Source organism: Halyomorpha halys, unplaced genomic scaffold (genome assembly GCF_000696795.3).
Source record: "Halyomorpha halys isolate HHAL.00 unplaced genomic scaffold, Hhal_1.1 Scaffold1927.1, whole genome shotgun sequence".
Classification (NCBI taxonomy): domain Eukaryota; kingdom Metazoa; phylum Arthropoda; class Insecta; order Hemiptera; family Pentatomidae; genus Halyomorpha; species Halyomorpha halys.
In genome coordinates this window covers 144,452-166,738 of record NW_027109348.1, presented here as the reverse complement: position 1 = coordinate 166,738, position 22,287 = coordinate 144,452, and the positions used below count along the sequence as shown (strand labels likewise).

The 22,287-nt window shown below is 29.6% G+C and overlaps 1 non-coding gene across 1 annotated transcript; it reads right to left on the bottom strand.

The window, feature by feature from the left end:
• Window positions 1-410: 410 nt before the first annotated feature.
• Window positions 411-483, bottom strand: TRNAV-CAC (transfer RNA valine (anticodon CAC)). The gene has a single exon. It is a non-coding gene; the product is annotated as a tRNA-Val (tRNA).
• Window positions 484-22,287: the final 21,804 nt, after the last annotated feature.

Below are 22,287 nucleotides of genomic sequence, written 5' to 3'. Positions count from 1 at the left end.
GATATATAAGGTCACTAATTAAAAATATTCCACCTTAAAATATAATTAAATTAAATATAATACACTGTAGAATGTAATTAAACTAATTTTTTTTTGTATACAGTAAATGAGAATATCACACTAAAAAAAAAAAAGTAAATGAGAATTAGTTTAAATTTGTACAGTCATTAAAAATCATAAAACAGTCTTTGAAAATGCAGCTATAAATTATTAAAATGTAGATTTTAAAACGTTTTACTGCAAAAGGACGTATAGCCATATTTTCGATCCCTATTCTTTAAAAATCCTACACGATATAGAGAAAGATAATAGAAACTACTTGATTATACTTGCACTACAATAAAGTCTTGACAAGAGACAATTTTATTATACAGATATTATTACAAATATTAGTAAATTAAAAAAAAAAATGTTTCCACCCGGGATCGAACCGGGGACCTTGTGCGTGTGAAGCACACGTGATAACCACTACACTACGGAAACTCATGCTTAATGAGAAACGACATCATTTTCATATTTTCTTGTATAAAGGAACTTTAGTTTTAACTTGAGTTTTAAAGAATAGGTATCCAAAATTGGAGTACATGACTGTAGAGGTATAAAGTTTTGAAACCTACATTTTAATGATTGAATAAATGTAAAATTGAATATTATTTAAGGTAACCAACACAGAACACTAGTTTAAAAAAATTTCCTGGAAACAAATTGCACTGAAACTTTTTTTTATCAATATTATTTTGCAATATCATAAAACTATGAACAATTAGTATAAGAACTTAAAAACTCAAATTTAGAGAAGTAAAGCCTGATTATGAACCTAAGACGTGCCTACTCAAAAAAATCGTTCTTTGGGAGAAAGAAAAATGCAAGATTTTGATTTAATAAATAAAAATCATTTCCAAAAATATTACTATTTGCTCTTTCATAGCCTGAATTTTTTTAATTTTTTTTGGTAATCTTTATGTTTCTTTACGACTTTTCTTTATATATTGTCAAGTTTAGAATCAAAATATAACTTAGTTAATTCCAAGATAATTTTCCTTAATCTTTAAAATGAGACAGAAAAATGGTTTAAGTACTGGCACCAGATCTAGTTCTATGAGACACAAATTCTAATGAACACATTACAAAAGACTGATCTACATGACTGTAATAAGGCCAATCTGGACATATGGAGTTGAGCTTTGTGGCTCCACTAAACCTTCGGATTCCTCTCGTATTCAATCCTTACAATCCAAAATCCTCAATGCTCCTTACTTTGTTACAAATAAAATCATACATAAAGACTTAATGTTCCCTATGTAACCGATCTAGCCCGAACCAGATATCACTCCTTCCATTATGAACTCCCTAACCATTTAAACCCCCCAGGTTTCTAACCTTGCATCCTCTTCCATTCCTGACAATCCTCCGAGGCGCCTGAAAAGAAGATAGGCACGAGACCAGTTAATGTAAAATGTCATTAGAGTGCTAGCAATCGGTAGTTGCTCTACACGCCTGTAACACTCCATTTTAACTAAGATCATATCTACTAAATGTATTATGTAATATACAGTAGTCAATTTCAATAAAGATATTTTTAAAAAAAAATTAAAAAGAAAATAGTGTGTTTTAAAAATAGATTTTGTTAAGTTGGAAATTATTTTCATAAAATTATATTCTTCGGAGATTTCCGAAACGATAGAATGGATACATTGATTTAATTAATCGAAATGTCATAAAATTCTTCTTAGTGCTCGTTAAATCCAAGACACAGGACCAAAGTGGCGCCAGCGATAAAACTGAATGAACCGAGGTCTAAGGCATCGAAAAACTGACCAACCATTCCACTTCCATCTAGGGCTAATGGTTTCCTGATCCCATTCAGAAAACTCTTTCAGACTATCCGAAGTTCTAAAAAATTATACCACCAAAAAAAAAAAAAAAAAAAAAAAAAAAACTACTGTCCTTTATAAGGACTTTGGCATTTGGAGGTCACGTTTTAAAGGTTAAGCAGACCATTTTTTTTTTTTACTAATTACATTACTTCTGACCTATTAAATTGTTGCAAAAGATCTAGTGTATGTAGTGTAAAGTATGAAAATTGTCAAGATAAAATATTTTACTATTTAAATAATATACCTTTCAAATTTCCATTTAATTTATTCGTGACGTTTCAAATAATGACCTCTATTACCAAACGTTTATATTTTATTATAAGTGTACACCAGGATGTGTAAAGAAGATGTAACAACTTACATTTAAATCTTTTTATCATTATTTGTTATGGATAACTAAGATAAATTGTAACAGTAAACCAAGAGCGAGAAAAAGATAGAAGTTTAAAAATTTTGAATTATTTTGCTATTTTCATTGTAACGGGGAGGAACTCTAAAATTCGGTCAGCACTCCATAAAATGTAAATAAGCTACGTGCAAAATACTTCTATATTTATTTCTTCCGAATACTCATTGTTTATCTAGAGGACTGTAACACTAAGGCGCGTTTAGATACTAAAGCCTACAATACCGCACGGACAAGCACGATTGCATACAATTCAACAATTAAAGTTATTAATTGAGCATTTTCTACAAGCTCGTCCAGCTCTTTAATTGCGTATGTAATTAATTTACAACCATAACAATAGTATGGCGTTGATAAATAAATTGTTAATTTGTGTTAACTTTAATAGAGCCGTTAGGTAAACATGTTAACTAGAGTTCGGGGGTTTTCTCTTATGAACAGGGTTCATGATTTCCTTTCCACATCATATATACATATATTTGTTACAACAGTAATAAAATACCAAAATTGGGTATTTTTTAAAACAAATATCTTTTTTGAACAACGATGAATAGTTATTAAAAAAAGTAATATTATGAAGACAACTTCATATTAAGAAAATAGCAACAACAACAATAAAACAATGCGACTAAAACACCAGGTAATATCTCTACCCCCGTACTATTGAGAAAAAGATAATTTGTACACTAATTTAATAATTAGCTATTTACCGATTTTCTTCACAGTGTAAACATTTAAAATAACATATTTGTGATGATATCAATAAATAACAAAATGTAATACTTTTTAAATTTCAAAATATAACCATTACATGGTGATGGTCGTACGAGCGAGGGTTAATTTAACTAAAAGTAGGATAGTAAGTGAAAGTTGCATCACAAACGCACCACAACAAATTTTGCTTCATATTAAAAAAATACTAAAATATTAAGTAATGTTCTAAGAAAGCTTAAAATTTATATAGATGTTATGACAAAAAATATGGAAAAAATAAAAATCCTATCCCCAGTTTAAGAAATAAAAAATGTATAATTGTATCTACAATTAATAACTTCTAAATTTTAAAGTTTTTGGGTTTTATGTTCTAGTGCAAAAAAATCATTTGTTCATTATACAATTCTATTTGCAGCTAATTGCATAAAGGATTTCAATTCGTTCATATCGATGTCATTAAAATTTTTGTAAATTATTTTTAAGGATAACTCTATATGTAAGGGGCTATCGTGGAAGAAAAATTAATAAATCAATAATGATATCGAACAATTGTTTTTGACTTAAGTTAAATAAAAAGTACGATTCATAATAAAAAATATCGTATCACCGTTTCTAGATGTAAAAAAGGCGTGCTTTTCAATAAATATTTCGGAATAATATTAATTCCAATATTATATAATTAGTTATTCATATAAAAATACTCATTTACTGAGAACATATTCTTACAGAACATCAATCTTAATTTTGACATGCTACATCAGGTTATGTTTGAGAACATTTGTCAAAACGCTCCAGGTAGATAATTCAATCATGCATCAGGGTTTAGCTACACTCCACGCCATTCTGAATAATTCATCTGTAAAAAGATGGGGAGGATTCGAAAGACATGGGGGTGGAAAGAGTTGATCCTTTAGTCCCGTACTGGAATCCAAATACCTTGGATAACTGTTTTCACCGACACTTATATCTTTACGTTTCCTACTGAAAAGACATCGGACCCGTGAACATCATTTTTAACACATTTTTCATCTTCTTCATTTTTTTGTCATCAAAATGTGCAAACTTGAGAACTAAAAAACCTTTTGAAAAGCATAAATTACATATAGTCTACATATACATTAAATTAAGAAACACTGTAAATGTTTACATCATTATTATAAATTATATATACTCATAATTACACAATAATTATTAATTATAGCAGTAAATAACAAATAAAAAATATCTAGTGTTTCCATACTTACCACTTCGGTTGTGAGCTCGAATGTACAAATTGTTTCTTTATCTTTGCTAATAAGTGTTATAGTTAATTAACTAATAGGTTTTATCAGGCAGTATAGGACTCCAATGGGAGTCTAGGCCGAAAAAAAAAAGTTGTATTTAATTTTTTAGTTTAGCTTTATAGAAAATTTAATTGTATTTCTTTCAAGGATGTCCGGGGATATGTAAAGTTTTGAGGTAATCTAAAAGGTGAATGGGTTTCAACGAATACCTGACCATTTAAAAAAATGTGGAAAATGTTTTTGCTAATACATACCAACTGATGTGAATTTTTGTTTCAAATTTAAATTTCTTATCATTAGTCAATTATTGAAAATATAAATTGAAATATATTGTCTTTGAATCATACGGAACCTTCTAAGAGATTTCAAGATTCCGTGAACCTCCTCTGAAAATGGTCCTATGGCACCAAGAGTAAATTAGATTTCGCTCTGAATAGAACAAAGGGAAGGAATTAATGAGTTAAATCAGAGAGGACTTCGTTTTAATCCAGAACTTTTCTGAAGGCCCTAATCCATGGCGTTTCCCGTCTCTCCTTTGTGAAAAATTATCGGTTTCATTCCAGAAGGAGGCAAAATGATTATCATAGGGCATACTAAATTTATCATTTTGATATTCGATATATATATATTTTATTCAAAAAACTTTATTTATTGATCGATATTACAATCTCCCACACCGTTGTGGGCTGTAGGCAATAGTGATGAATGATTACATTCACACTAAAATAAAATAAAATAAGAATGTAAAATAAATATATAAATGAAAGAAAAAAAAGTACATAAAAATAAAGAAAATCTCTTTTAAAATTAATACAAACAGAAGGATAAAGAAAATTAACATAATCAATAATATGCGCATGAAAAAATAATAATAAAAATAAAATAATCTTTAGTCACATTTACACTCTTATATACAATATTTACAGATATTCCATATGAAATTATTAAAATAATCACACACACAAACTCTTGTAATTAGCACAGGGTGGAACTAAGGCAATTGTTAAAACCAATTTATCTATTATCCATGTAAACTTAAAGTGAAACCATTTTTGTCTCTTCAAGTTTATAAAGAAGTTCTATATGCTCTTATACTTAGTGATATTTATTTATTTATAAATAGTGAAAATTTGTAAAATTTAGTTTTTCTGGAAATTCCACTTGAAGTTTATAAATGTATTTCTCATAATATAATAATTGAAATATGTACCTTACTTCATGAATTTTTTTTTATTTATTGATATTTAGAACTGTATATAAAAGACAACAAGCAAATTTGAAGTAAGATTGACAGATGAGATTGAGAAACATTGGTAGATCTCTAAAAACAGTTTACAATATAAGGTCACAAGGCCATCTCCTTTTCAGGCGCCTCGGAGGATTGCCAGGAATGGAAGAGGAACCAAGGTTAGAAACTAGTGGGTTTGGGTGCTTAGTGAGTTTATAATGGAAGGAATAATTTCGGGTTCGGGCTAGATCGGTCACACTAGGAACATTTAGGTTTTTATGGATGGTTTTATTTGTAACAAAATAAGGAGTTATTATTGTCATGTAGATCAGTCTTTTATAATGAGTTTATAACGGTTTGTCTAGTAAGTACTGTAATAGTCGGAATCTGCGTGCAGTTTCCTGTCTTTTCAGTCTTGTGTGAGGATTCCAGGTTAGTCGTTTGTCAAGGTGTAGTCCAAGATAACGAATCTGTTCTACAGGGGTAAGAGGCACATTATTAAAGTATACTATAGAGTAGTCGGCAGGTTTGCGACGAAGGGTAATGGTGATTTTATGGGATTTGTTGGGATTTCTTATCCTCCAATTTCGGCAACATTCTTCGAAGGTTGTCATACGGGACTGAAAAGTTTGGGATGCAATCAAAGGGCTGTTAGCTGTTAACTGTTAGCACACATGTGTCATCAGCATACGTGGTAAGGATAGTGTTAGGAGTTATTAGGATGTCAGCTGTATAGATGGTGAAGAGGATGGGACCGATGATACTACCTTGAGGAACACCAGCGGATTGAAAATACAGGGATGACTAGGAACCATTATGGGTTACTTGGAATAATCTATTATTAAGAAACGAACGGATGATGGGAAAGTATGTAGGAGGTAGCAATTTATGGAGTTTGTAAAGCAGTTATTAAAAATAACAATATAAAAAAGTTTTTCTTTTTCTCACCCTCTTTTTATTATTAGCTAAGCAAAATAATACATAAGTAAAATATAAATATGTATTTTAAAAAAAGAAGTTTTTTTTTTCATACCCTCCTGTAATGATGTTAGTGGGTATTTGGTACATACATATAGGGGTATGCTATATGTATAGCTGGGTGTTAAGGATACCTTGAATTGCCTTTTGGCATTATAAGGTTAGGTCATATCTCACTTTTGAAATATTTTTTTTAAAACGGGAAGAGGATACTACGGTTAGTTAAATCGCGAAATATTTAAAAAGTGGCTAAAATTGGAAACCGGCTTGAAACCCAACGTCTCCACTCTAATTATTAAATTTTCTAAACTATTAGCTAATTGCGAGTAGAATCGATCTATGTATGATTTGTCAAAAGCTTTCTGAGGAGCTCATAACACAAAAATAATAGATGAGGACGCGGCCAACCCGCCCTTCAAAACCCTGACTCAGCGACGGTCTTATTTCACCTTTCCAACATTTATTTAAAAGAAAGAATTTGAAAGAAGAGACTTAAGTTAAAATATTATGTAAATCAAGTACATTGAAAAGTATTATAGGCATCGTCGATTGTGGTAAGTAGTTGGCTGACCGCCAGAAATGGGTTACCACTCAACAGAATGCCACTTTCTTCACTTCAGGGATATTTGAGATCCGTCAGGCTAATGGAGGTAATTTGAAACGATCGGGCGCAGAACTGATGACCCAAACATGTATACCATAATCATGTTTTGTTTTATCAAAGATGTAAAATAGCACCCGAAGATTTGTAAATAAAAATTAACTCAATTAGTAAAAGGAAAACTATTAAGTCCCCACGCTTCCTCTCACTTTGCAGGGCTTCTTCAGAGCTTTCGTCAAGGAAGAAAGCCAAAGAAAAAAAATAAGATAAGATTTGATCCTAGGACAGTCTGCTTGGGAACAAGAAATATAGGTCTTTGAGTCCCTGCTGATTCTGAACTACTAATATCCATCGATCTAGACTATTATGGCACTTAAACCCAACTTCATATATAGAAGGTAATTGCCGAATGTGCCCTAAAGGTTTAAGGAGCTAAAGTAACAGTCTGGATTGGGTGACACCAAGTGCTGATGCGAGCAACGTCAAAAATCGTTTGTTATAATACCATTGATGATCATTGTCAATAATGGTAATCTAGTGCATATTACATATTTATGTATTAAGTATCTTTTAATTTGAATAACGAGCATTTCCCTCTAATGTTTTACAAACCTCTAAAACAAAATGTTGAAATGTTAAATTTATAATATTATGAATAAAATCTTGAGAAATATGTTCTAAGTTCTATTAATCAGCCCCTATTCTCAATCCATTTTCAATATAATAAACTATTCCAGCAAAATTCAGTATGGTTTGGATCTTGGTTGATTATTTGATCCATAAAGTATATAGAGTGAGTATTTATGTCACTATTGCTTACAACGTAAGGGACCTGCTCTATGTTTTATTGCAGGAGCCCTTTAGTGTAAGCTGAAATAAAAGTTCTTTAACATTAGTGTAGAAAAACGAGGTTGAATACCTAAAAGATATAATTTAGGTGTAGGGTTTATTAGACTTATTTATTTTCTAAAGTCAATTCCAATGTTAGTACGGTTAATTACTCCATATAAAATCAATACATAAGAATGTGGGAGGTCCCTTGCTGGATCTTATCTGTCTTCAGGATATTTGCCGTATTTGTTTAACCGATCTAACCCGGACCAGATATAAATCTTTCCATTAAAAGCTTCCTAACAACTCAAAGCCGCTAGTTTCTAGGCTTGGTTCCTCTTTCATTCCAGACAATTCTCCGAGGCGCCTGAACCTGGAGACATTCTAACGTAAAAGTGTTATTTGAGTTCTACCAATCGATAGTTTCTCCAGATGCCTGTATCATACTACTATGATCTTACATCAAATGTACTTGATTATTATGTAAATATCAATAAATAAATGAAATAATGAATTGCTTATCTATTTAAAATTGCTCCTACAGGTGACTACCAAAATTTTGTGAATTCAATTTAATTATTAAAAATCTTATCCAACACAAAGAAAATTTCGTCAAAATTATCTATATAACCATCTAATGGAACTAAGAAATGTAGATAAGGATGGATCCCTCGCCTAAATAGAGGTAGTGAGGTAATTAATTTAACTAAATTGCTCCCAACCTTAGTGGCTACATTATGTGCAGGTCGTTGATCACATACCCTAATCTCTCTCCTATCTCTAAGACTAGATATATTAAAGTTTATAATATCTTTGTTAAATAGAACATTGATCGAATATTATTAAAATATTTTAAGATTAATGATGCCTTTATTCATTAATCTTCTTCAGCCTAAGTGTAAATAGGTATACCAGCGTAAACCTAATATACGTATATAAGTATGCCAGCGTTATATCGTTTTATTTTACTCCGTTTAAGTTTAAATTTACGTTATGTTAATTTTTCTTTTCTATTAATTATTCTTAATTATTTTATTTATTTATGTTTATTGAAAAATATAGTGCGATTTTGTATATATAGTTTAGTGAAACAATATTACTCAATAAACTCCGTTTCCCTCTTTACGTAAAAATAGTTTATTCGAAAATATGTTTAATAATAAAATTATTGGCAGATAAAATAAATATACATATTAAAAATTTCCGAGAGTAGAAATTTCAATTTCATTTTTTTTTTTTTTTTTGCCAAATATAATAATATCCATATTTAATGGAATGCAGTAGCTCCGTTAGATCTTTAATATAAATTTCTCTACATTTACGAGTTTGGTAAAAAAAAAATTGGAATCCAAATTGGAATGAAGAAGTTGATAACTCAAGTCAATTAACCAGTAAGGCAACGAGTTAAACTAACTCACGGCTGGTAAAGATATTTTACTTACTATCCAAAATACAGTATCTCGTTCCTCTATGTATAGAAGTTATCAATTTAACTCAAGCTCTAAACTTATTACTATCGATAAATAATATTATTATATTTAGACATAAGACTAACCCTGTGGTTAAATTGCAAAAATTTCAGTGATATAGGTAAAGGAGGGAATAATTTCAAACAGGTAAAGAAATTGAAGTAATTAGAGTCTATGATAACTGGAAAAACGGAAAAAAACGTTCATTTAGAAAATTACTTAGCTCCCGCCTTCTGTCGGAAAACTTAAAAGCTAGAACAGTATCATCCTCTCTACTGTTCTTTAAGGATGCGAGGCATAATATTATGCACTAAGGGACGAACAATGCCTTACGGTTTTGGAAAATAAAGCATTGCGTAAAATATTTAAACCAATGAAGGATGTGTTAACTGGAGAATTTAGATATCACCCTACAAATATAATTGAGCCGACAGTGTTGCGGTGAATAAAATACACAATATACAATACAAAAAATATATATACAATTTACAGTATATATTTTGTATTATATATTGTATATGTGATTAAATAATAACTCTTAGAGGGTGGGAAAAACGCGGTGAAGAAAATAAGCGAGTTAAGTTGTAGGTATTACAATAGAACCGAACAAACCACCATTGATAACAAATGGGTTGATCGAAACCTAGATAGCAGTATCACATTGATAGTTTAATCAAATGATGTTCAGAATAGGCTTAAAATTACCTATATTTCATATTCCTAATCATCTTATGTTTTATGATATGACATATAGTTTTATTTTATTTCTTCTAATTTTATTTTATATATTCTGTTAATTATTGTTATTCATTTTTATCTTTTCAAATTCATTGTTATATTATATTGTATGACGTTTTATAATTGCATTTTTATCTTGTACTTTACTCTAAAGCTTTAAAGCCTAATTTTGACGCCTGTATATTATTCTAAAGTTATCAATCGCAGAATAAGGAAACAATATCATTATTATTACTACTTATGATATAATTTTTGGATTTTGCGCGATTTTCGCGCAATATCATTGTAACAATTCATTTTTTAAAACATTTCAGAATATTAGGTTCATTCTAGTATTCAAATGATGTTACTAATATTCTAAAATCTATTTCGCATATCATATTTTTTTATTTGGTGGGCCTTAAATAGTCGATATAACAGTAACATTTTTTTAAGTGATTGATTATGGGAGAATGCAATATAGTCTAGTACAAAAGACATCCCTAACTATATACAACGTTATAATTTAAAAAAAATTAAGATAAAATAAATAGACAAAAATAATAATTATTAATGGAAGAGAAACAATTGCCTTTTAATGGGTAAAAAAAGACGAGTAAATATAAAAAAGCACAAAGAGAAAAAAATATAATAAAATAGAAGTAATGTGAATAATAGGATCGATAAATATAGAATTTATAACAGGATGTCCAGCAGCAGCCTGGGCTTCAGTCTTCAGGTTGAGGTTGGGTTTCCTTTGTAGGTCACTGCTCCCTTAACTGTCGGTAAATAAGGGTAGAACTTCATGAACCGTTTCTGTTGATGTAATCGTGTATCGACTCCATTTGTAATTCCCGATGCAATTGGCTATTTCTTACAAACCAAGGAGCATCCACTGCGAGTATACTATATAATGTACAGTATTTTAGTACAAACAGGATCGGAGTCAAAGAATCTGTGAAGAAGAAAGCTGATATCTATTTCATTAATTTTATTTTTTAGGCGTTTTTATTAATTAGTATTTACAAATTTAATAGAATCAGTTTTTTTTTTGTTTTTTTATGATAATGCAGAATTTCAATTGAAGTATGGGATCATTTTGGTGGAGATGTTCTTTTAGCTCTATAGCATTTGATAGGTATATGTTTAGAAAATGATAAATGAATATATAGATGATTAAATACATACGCACGAGTACGGCCAGCAAGGGCAGTACCACATAATGGTTGTCGTTATAAAGAAACACATAACTGCTATATTTGTAGCAAGTAGAAGGAATTTGTACAGACTTATCGATTTCGAAAAAAAAACAAAGACTTAAGATTGATGAGTTAATAAAAAAGACACCATTGGATGGAATTATCTGCTAGTAGTAGATAATTGAACTGCTCACGGGGATTGCACCAGTGGGGGAAGTTAAGCCACCGTTGCTGCTTCGGACAGTGATGGATGTTAGTTTTAGAGATGGACCAACGTTGCACAAAAACAAGGAGATAAAGTTTTCCAACTCGGAGATAATTGAATGCCTTATTAAGTCACGATTCACGAGAAGAAACAAAACAAAACGTTTTTTACGTTAATTAAAAAACGTAATTCCTGCTGACAGGAATGAATGTTCAAAACGGTTGTTCCTATTTTTTTCTTTAAAATACGAACAAAATATAACGAATTTATTATACTGATAACAAGTAATAACCAACAAAAAATAATATATTTTCACTGATCCTTAATAATTGCGTGTAAAAAATGTCTTTTGTTATAACAAAAGTGATCGCTTATACACCTTTTAAGATTATTTCTCAAAATCATTATTCCGTTTGTAGTCAATTACACAATTCTGAACAAACGATTCAATGATTGAGAGTATCCTATATGAGACTTAAAGTAGCTCTCACTCACTCTCTTAAGATAATTATGAATGTGCAAGCTAATGTTTGCTTAAAATCACTAAACAAACGCTCAAGTATGCTTAAGCACGTTTCACTCTACCGAAATTATTTAAATAATACAACCAGGTCCATTCGTGACCGTTTTATTCTTTTCTTAATTAATTTCAAAAATAATTTAATGAGGAAATAAATAATTAAAGATTATTAGCGTTAAATATTTTCCTATATTATCTCAAATTTTAACTGAGCCTTTTAAAGAACTAATTTTTTTTTGTGAATGTTTTTTAAAATAGTTATTTTTTCTTCATACAAGTCTGACAGTAATATTCCCTAGGAGCGTCGGTGTAATTTTACAAAGATAGAGCACAAAATGTTTATTTAGTCCCCAGACTTTATTTAACCCAGAAATTCCTTAGAATTAAACTCTGCTACAGTAAAAGGAAATAGAGCAGAATGTTTTAAATTTTTTATGTAAATATTAATTTACATGTATTACCATTTCCAAGGGGTTTTAAAGAAAAACCTTAGTTAAAGGAGATGGGACAAAGAGCTACAGTGAAATCTACTTTACAATTGAAGTTTTTAAAAAAATATTTTAACCTCATTAAAAAAATATAAAAGGTAACCATTTTCATTTATTAGGTTATATTCTTTTTTTAGAGGGGATTAAACACATAACAAAATGAAATAAAAAAAGGAAAAGGATTAATTGTCATTCTTTACAAAACAAAATTTTCCATGATATCATATTTCATACACAGCCAAGTGTAAGTAAAAATTGACAATTTTTAAAACGTAAAAAGTCGTTTCAGAAAATCATTTCTTTGAATGATAGCAGGGAATACTTCGTCTGCCAAAATTAGTTGAGAGAAAAAAGAGGAAGAACAATTTTTAAATAACCCCATTCCTTCATTTGTTTGCAAAAAAAAAAAAATGTAATAAAATTATGAATATGATAGACGTTGTAAAGCCGTCAGATAATTTATTAGGAGCGCTGTAAATTACGTGGTGTGCCATATAACTTCTGCAATTGCATTTAGCTAGTTAAGGTTTATTATTAGGAGGCAAATATTTGTGGAACATCCTATTTAAAATCTTCGCTATAGGTGGTAATAATAATAAAAATCTTTTTATAAAAATTTTATTGATTTATAATATCGGATAATTTTAATACACCATTATCTGTTAAATTAAGTATAGTAAAGTTGTGAAGGGGCTTGTGTGCTAAAGTGTTAGTACATAGAATTGGCAATTCAATAACAAATCCAATACTACGAGAGGACAGATATAAATGTTTAATTTCTTCTCAAATTCGATAATTTAATTAATACACTTCTAATTTTACTGTCATCATTCCAATTGTGTTATACTTGCCCTTGCAGCGCGATTTATTATATTTTTTTTTACAAACCTTGTCCGATGGATCCGTATGCAGTGTGTATCAGATACAAAACACCGATGAGCATACCATTTTTCTAGTTTCTTTAGTTGATGATTATTAACCGAAAAATTGATTTTTTTTTCTTTCATTTTGTTCCACATCTTTCCAACTTAAATTGAAAAATCACTCGCTCTGTATATTTTTTGTGCTATCTGAAAAAAACTGATAATAGCGGACATAAAGGAGCGGACATATTTCCACGTGGCAGATATCTATCATGCAAGTAATGTATTACAATGCTTGTTTACACGCTGAAGATGAACCTAACCTCGCTAAAAGTTCAACTTAAAAAACTAATGATTAAAAACAATTAGAAAAATAAAATTTTACAAGTTATGTGTAAGCTTGATGTTCTGAGGTTATGCGTTACGACAGATGATTGTATACCAACTGCTAAGCAAATCCAATGAATGTTTTCACTTGTGTATCAACAGATTCAATCCATTACAATTTGGCTAGTTTGTTTATTAGTTAAACTACTGGCGTTATTTATTCAGTTTCATTTCTATTATTTTTTGTTGTTTATCAATATTATTGTATTGTATTTTTCTAGGGTGGTGATTTTTAACTCAATTAAAACAACACAATGGTAATTATTTCGGCATTTATTTATTTGGTTTATGACTGGGCTAAAGTACCTATGAGTAGTACACTACATAAACAGAAAAAATATATAGTGATCAATGTAATTGAAATTATTTTGTTTTGAGTATATTCATTAAATCAAACATTATGTAACAAAGCTTTTTTATGCACAAAAACGGAAAAGACAAAAAAAGAAAAGTATGACAAGCGTGAGGAAAGTCACTACCACGTGACGCCTTTAGCAGCCTACAAAGTTTTAAAGTTCTGTTCCTAACTTTCAGATTCAAATGAGCGTTGTCAGATATGAGTCATGACTATGAAATATCAAGAATCTAAAACATGTCCTGGATATTTTTTCGTGAAATGGTTTAATATGAAGTTGAGTTTATTATTTAAATTATTTATTTTACTTTTTCAATACAATTTTGACCTCTGAATAAAAAATTTTCAATCGTAGTTTACAATTAAGGTTCAATTATCTATGGTTATCTAAAACAGATACATAGCTAGTACTCATGGATTTATAAATTGCCTTTAAAATCAATAAAACTAGGAAATATAGGAAGCTGTCACAGCCTTGGGTTTATCTAAGCCAAATTCCTAGAACTTCTCTCTCCATCGACTCTCTGTTCTGGTTCTAATTTATTCTCACTCTCTTCATGTGTGTATAGAAAAAACACCATGTTAATGATAAGCATCAGTAAATATTCTAGAGAGTAGATCAGTAGACGAACAGAGTCACTATAGGAGACAAGTTCTACATAATAATCTGTAGATAGTAGTTGTATATAGCATGCCATACGTTCTGTATCTTCTCACTTCATGTAAATAAAGTGTACCTTACAACACACTGAGGTTGCATATTTGTAACTAAAGAAAGAATTTGGTTCCGTGTGTGTCTGTGATCTGGATTTGATGACGGACACACATGACGGACATAACACTTACTACCATTAATTTTTTTATGAAATCAAGGGATTGTGCAGATATGTATCCAGATGATCCTATATCAATAAGAAAAATAAATAAATGTTTACAAGAGGTCATGGGGTTGTTCCGGGCCATGTGGGTGCAAGGAGTCAAGATGGCTGTTTAGGTTCCATGAGATTTGGATGACCATCCAATAAATGGTCAAATGGATTTAGTCACACATTACCTTATTCTAGTTCCGAAGATGATCTACATGGTTTGGCCAAACGATTCATTCATGTAATTTAAAAAAATAATTTATATGTAAATGCACTATTACATCGTTGAAGTTCTTATTTATAGAATACATCTATAGAAAGAGCGTTAGTAAAAGACTTAGTATTTTAAAAAATATAGATCATAAAAAAAAACCGCAAGATAGTGTTTAAATAACCGGAATTGGCATTTTATACGATTCCTTTGTGTTTTACAATTATTGGCTTAACTTATTTAATGTCTTTATTACGTAATATTATGATCTAATTACTGCAGATAAAAAACAAACAAATATATAGTGCAGATGACATGAGTGTCCTCCTATGAGAACTATATTAATATGATTAGTTTCAGCAGAGAAAATTTAGATGCCTTTAATATATACGGTTATAAATTTTCTTTATCACGGTTCTACAAAAATAAAATAAAATGTGAATTAAGATTTACAAAGCTCAAACTAAAGGAAAACTGAGACATAAAAAAACAAATGCAGTAAACTGAGAGGAGATAAGATGAAACGACACCTCCATTGGAACAGTCAACATTGGGAACAAACTGTTTGGCCAGCTCCCAACAATCCCACACCTTCCTTCCACCGACTTGTGATTTCGAAGGTTTTCCTCTCAACCTGAAGATGATATTATTCCTCTACTCTATATTATTGCTATAAAGTTAAACAATAGTTTAATTTTTCACATCGCACAAGAAGAAACAATAGACAAATTCTTAACAGGGATAAAAGAGATCATTAATCTCAAAAATAATTAGTTTGACAATATCTTATTTTTGGTTTATATTACTTATTATTAAGGTTTGTTTATTCAATGTGTTCAAGAAATTTTTATTAAGCTTCTTCTAGTTTTGGTTTATTATTAAATTTTTATTTTCAAACATCTTTATTTTTATATATGGTTACAGAATACAAATATATAATACAATACATTATATATATACACAAATTTACATGATATCTTCGTTTGCCGTATGGCATTATAAGATGAGAAAAAAACATGATCCGCTGAAGGCGGTTATACATTGGTGGCATGATAGCTGGGGGACTTACAAGAAATGGGGAGGAGCCATTCCGGCTGGTGGTGGTTTATTATTAAAATAATACTTACATTTATTTATATATAATATATGTTATAGGCCTACTACATATGTTATATATAAATAAATGTATTGGTTTCATTCTGTGCAATATGATTACATCATTTCTGTAATAATTAATTTTGTATTGAAGTATCCCATACGACGAGCCCTTCTGGTTCTAACAACGTGTGAAGTTAATCACTAAAAATCGCAACGATTTTATTTTTTACGATTTGCATAAAAACGATACGAAAAAAATGTAAAGAACACAATCGTATGAAGATTCAATTTCTGTTAGGAATCTGTCAACATAATTTTAGTTTTCCCAGCCACCCGAAGAAACCCAAATGCCTCAATAATACCACTTGCCATTGAAAATTCCAAAGTTAAGTGCGTAGGAGAATAACTGGAATTCAAATTATTCCAGTTCTTTAAGTTTTTGAGTAAATTGAATTCAAAATATTCAAAACCAAAAGAAACTTTGTTCCCTTTTTCTAAGACATAATTTTGAAATTCTCAATACTCTTCTGTCTTGAACATACTGTAGATCAGATAACTTTTAACTTACAAACTTTGATTTGTAACCAATTGCACCTGGTTGATTTTTTAACCTATTAACTTATTAATTTTTTTTATGATCCCCTACATAGTTATTTCTGACATATAGGGATAATCTACAGGTTACCACCCTATTCTAACCATGTCAGAGAGAGCCTAAGTTTTCATCGGCGTCATTTTCACCACAAAATAAAAGTCGACTTCCCAGGCCGGATTCAAACCGGCGCCGTTGCAGTTACAAACAATGATATATAATTTTATGTAATCCCCCTATATAATCAGTACTATAAATCCGATAAAGTAAACCAGGTAACTAGATGGAAGCCTTATTTTCCTTTTAAATTTTTTTTTTTCAAATCCATTTATTTCTTAAAGCCAAAACAGCTAACCCTGATCCTGATTTAATACTCAATTACACACCTGAGTTCTTTGTTTCCTTAATCCTCAGGAGTGAAATAGATTCCCCAACACTATTGTGCAAGGAGCTGCCATCGCCAGATATTGAGCTCTAAATCATTTTCCTTTCTAACTCCTCTATTGAAGTGCCCTAATATATAATTTAAAGCAAAAGAGAGGGGGGTTTTACATCTGTGGGGATAGAGCATACCGAACATAAATCTAAGAACTTTCCAAACCAATGATTATATAAGGTGTATAATGTAATATTAAGCCGATTAAAAAATTATGCGATACTTGACATTTTATTGTATAATATTATTTATTCAACATAAATAAATTGAAAAACAGAGTCGAAAATATTAAATAAAAATTTATTCTGCATTAAATAATTTTTATTGAATGTTTAGCAGTTAGGTCCACACTTACACATAAATTGTTTACATTAATTGATACTACCTTCTCCGTCTTAATAATATATTTTGGTTGTCGTAATCAAACTCTCAGTCTGGGTACAGCATCCTGTACGAAACGAAAAAAAAATACAATAATTTCAAAACAAGGTCCTAAAACTCGCAGTAGATGTTCCTTGGTTTATTATAAATAGTAAATTAGCGAAACACAATTAGAATCAATAGAAGGAAAATTACGAAATTCTATACCCAGTTAAACGTGCAGTGGTTTGCAATATAGGAAATCCAACTTCATTGCAGACTGAAGCACAGGCTAGATTTATACTTATATTTTAAAAATATTTTTATTTATTTTTCTCTTACTTTTTTTTCAATCAGTTATATGTTTTGTAAATTTTATAAATAGTAGTTTTTATTTATTTATTTCGTTTTTCATTTACATAATTATTACTATTTCGTATATGTATTATTTTGATTATGTTTTATAATTTATTTTTGTATATAAAGTTATTCAATAATTATAACATTGTAATTTTTTTTCTCTATTCGTTGATAGTTAACTCTAAAATATATTCTCTCTATGTACCATTCCGTAAAATACCTTATACATATACATATTATACCATTAGTTGATATTTATATATATCATTCTATTTTGCACATGAATGTTGGAGAAGAACCTTCAAAAGAAAATGAATAATTTTATTTTTATCTTTTTAAGAGGAATAATAGTGTAACAAAAATCCAATTGAGTCATAAGAACCCTAAAGCTTGAAAGGCTTAAACCAGGAATGAAAGGGAATATCTGGAATACAAGGGATTCATTAATCTTCCTACCCTCCCTCAGTTAGAAACTTCTTTTCATAGCATTTTCACAATAAGGCCATCGGCTTCAACTTCTAGTTCGGTTTTGATAAAAGTTCAAAATTATAAAAAAGATCTTCAGATCCAATAAAGAAAATTGAAAAATTAAAAATGAAGTAATCATTTCTTTTTTCTTACAGTATATTCTTTTCTCCTATTAAAGTATTTCAATAAAATAAAACTGATACATGAGCCAAAACAAAATTATTGAACTTTTTTATTCTACTATTCGCAAAACATTTCGAAATATTCTTCAAAATCTTAATTAGACTATACAAATATTTATTTCATATGCTCCTAATAGATACTAACCCAACCACGGCATGTTTCAAAATCACAACAAAAATAAGATTCGTTATTAAACAGAACATTTTAATTACATCCTCCGACATTTCAGGATTTCTCTTGTAAAATTCTCGGTGTTAATATTCTGATGATAGCCAAAATCGAATCTGAATTTTTATATTATTATATCTTCTTTTTTTTTTTTTTTTTTTGCAAATAACAAAACATTTACTAGCCCATAAAGTACTTATCCTTCAAAATTTCTTTTAGAGAAATTACCTGTACCTCAAGGGTTTATACTCGTACCATTGTTATATATTCATATAAGAATGATATATATTCACGGCTATGTATACCATGAGCAGATGGTCCCCAACCTGTGCAAATAATAAATTCAAAATAGGATATTATAGACCTGCATAGGCCTTACAAATATCACTTGCAAAAAATACATGATTGTTGCAAAATGTGATTAATGTTATGATAAATCGTATGAATATTATGAGTTAAAATTTTAATATCCTTATACACCATCCTCCAATTTTGAAATATGCTTTTTGGATTAAGGGATACATAGTCAGTCAGAATATTAGTAAAACGAAAAGTAAGTCAAGAGAAAATTTACCTTTATGACCCTTATCTCAACCTTATAATTTGAACGCACCGTGAATAGGTCCCTATACCACATGCCAGATTTAGTAGTATTTGAACTCACCTTAATCGAAAAAAAACAAAAAAAATTATATATTTGCAAGTCTATAAACCATTAACGGGTTGAATACTACATGGATGATAGACCTACTTCTGCTCTAATAATTAAATTAAGGATAAGCGGAGAATATACCATTCTTTCTCAGGCCTACGATGTCCATATTATATTGATGATCCCCAGAGGCGTGGTTATCACTTTAAATTTAAAAAAAAATTTATAATCAATTATTATGCAACAATTTTCATACACGACTATTACTTATCACTATCAGTGGTGCACAATCATATCAGATATTTTATTAATATATTTTTATTTTGTTTTATTTGATCTCTCTTCATTATGCCAAAATATCACCAAACAGTACATCGTAAATAAACTAGAAATAACATTGTTGTAATTTGTTTTTCTTCTGTTTTCCCTGTGTGTGCTTCAAACTCCGTTTATCGTACATTCCCACTTTCCAGTCCATCACAAAAACTAAACTTAATGTAAATGTTTTATTTAAATTTAATAGCTAATCAAATGTCAATATATCTTTGTACGTACAAAAAAAAATAACAAAAAAAGGAATGAATTTTTACCACTATCTTAATGAAAGATATAATAATAAATATCTTTTAATAATTATCACAAAGGCAAATTATATTTTAAAAGAACAACTACTTGCAAGTAAATAAGATTCTGCCTAAATAAATTATCATTTTTAGTTAGATAGAAACCACACGCAGTTAAAGAAATGTTACTTAAAGTTAGTAGAAAACCCTATTAAATTCATCAAAACTTAGCAACATAAAACAAAGTTTCCAACTACTGAAATTAAAACTGATTTCAGACGTGACATAAAGTTTTAAAGTTGGTTTGCTTTTAATGGGAAAAAAACATTAAGTTAACAAACAAGAATGAAGTTGTGGTATTTCCACTGACTGTCACAACATATTTTCTGCCATTTTATCATAATAAGAAAGGTCATTATCTTTTTCCTGAAGTATAATTTTTTTTAAAAAAAACTTTTTACCGTTATTATTAGAAATTAACAAAATATTTTAAATTAACCACACGATTAAAAGTTTTATATTTATGAATAATTAACAATTTTTTTTCTTTAATTCTATTACCACACCTCGCTTGCAATGAACGTGATAAAAATATTATTTCCAGGTCAAACACGAGACAGGTAGGCACCATTGGTATATAATAGTAACACATTATGATATACACCTGATTTATAAAAATATTTTATAGGAAGAAATACTTTAAACAGTTCTTTTGGAGTACATGTAAATTGTTTTGGGTTGTATAAGTCTGTTGTTATGTTTGCGGAGTTAGTCCTGAAATCGGAAGTTAAAAATACAGGTGTGATTTTATATATACCTACGATTATTTATAAATTTTAATTAGCTGGTATGAGCAAAATGACTACTGTACAGAACGGTCAAAAAGGTGGTTCAAAAATTTGAAAAATTTTCAAGCCTCTGTTCGTTTTTCATAATCTCAAAATAAAATAGTATTTTATTTTTTTTTCATTTTCTTAAACATTCTTTGCTGGTGGCACTACAAGTTGTAATCAGAAAAGGCACATAATATCATGACATTTTATTTTTAACTCAATTACGCATATAAATGTAAGGTTTCACCAGGCGATGGCGTTAAGGATATACCTTTATTCCAAGCATCAAAACTTTTATTTAAAATTATAATATTTTTTTTTTAAATAAATGTATGTATTTATAATATTTAATGTTTAATATCAGGGTTAAATGTATATAATTAGATCCCTGGCTATTTATCAATAATACCTGGAACTTTTGAAGTAATAATAAAAATTAAATCTTTAAAAATCAGTACTTCTTTTTTATTTAGAATTAATTTTATCAATATACATGGCTTCCTGCCGGTTGATTATTCGTCAAAAATATAATAAATTTAAAATTATGAAGAAGATGGTCAAAAGAAAACAACAAATAGTTAACAACTATTTATTTGCTGATGTTTCACCCCACTTTGTAGAACAGTGAAAACTGTTTCAACTGTTTCAATATAACTGGAACATTTTTTTTTTATGGTCCCGTTCCTGGTCAGTTCTGACAAACGGAGGGGGGGTATCTACAGGTAACCGGCCTATTCTAACCATGGTGGGGGGTCAAGTTTTTCATTTTGTGGGACCGTCACTCAATCACTCAATGAAGAATGTCAACGCCCCAGAACGGATTAGAACTAAACGCTAAAGTTTCCAAGTGGCAAAGACCTACACCTCACCAACGTAACCTACGGATCATCTCTGAACTGGAACAGCCTTGATTAAGCTGTACAAAGTGAGGCGAAACGGTGGTAAATAAATAGTTGTTAACTATTTTTTTTGTTTTCCTACGACCGCGCCCCCGACCGTTTTCTTCATAATTTGAAATAATACTGTCAATTATTTATACATAAATTTTATTTAATGTCATAACAGTATGTATTTATGTTTTTTGGGGATCTAACGCCATACATTCTTCACTAAAGTAGGAAGGACAGTTCGGTTCAAAGAGAAGATAATACTTACTCCATCAAAGTTGAAAAGGTCAACGTTATTCCGTTGATTAATCCATGACTTAATGATATTTTATTTTGTATACTTATCTATTTTACCATATTTTTTTTGTAAATTTTGATAGAGTCACATATACTTCTTTAAACTGATTAACATGTTTTCAGTTTTACCTTTTATATCGACCAATATTCTCTATAAGTATTTGTTTTTAAGGCAAACTAAATAGGGCTACC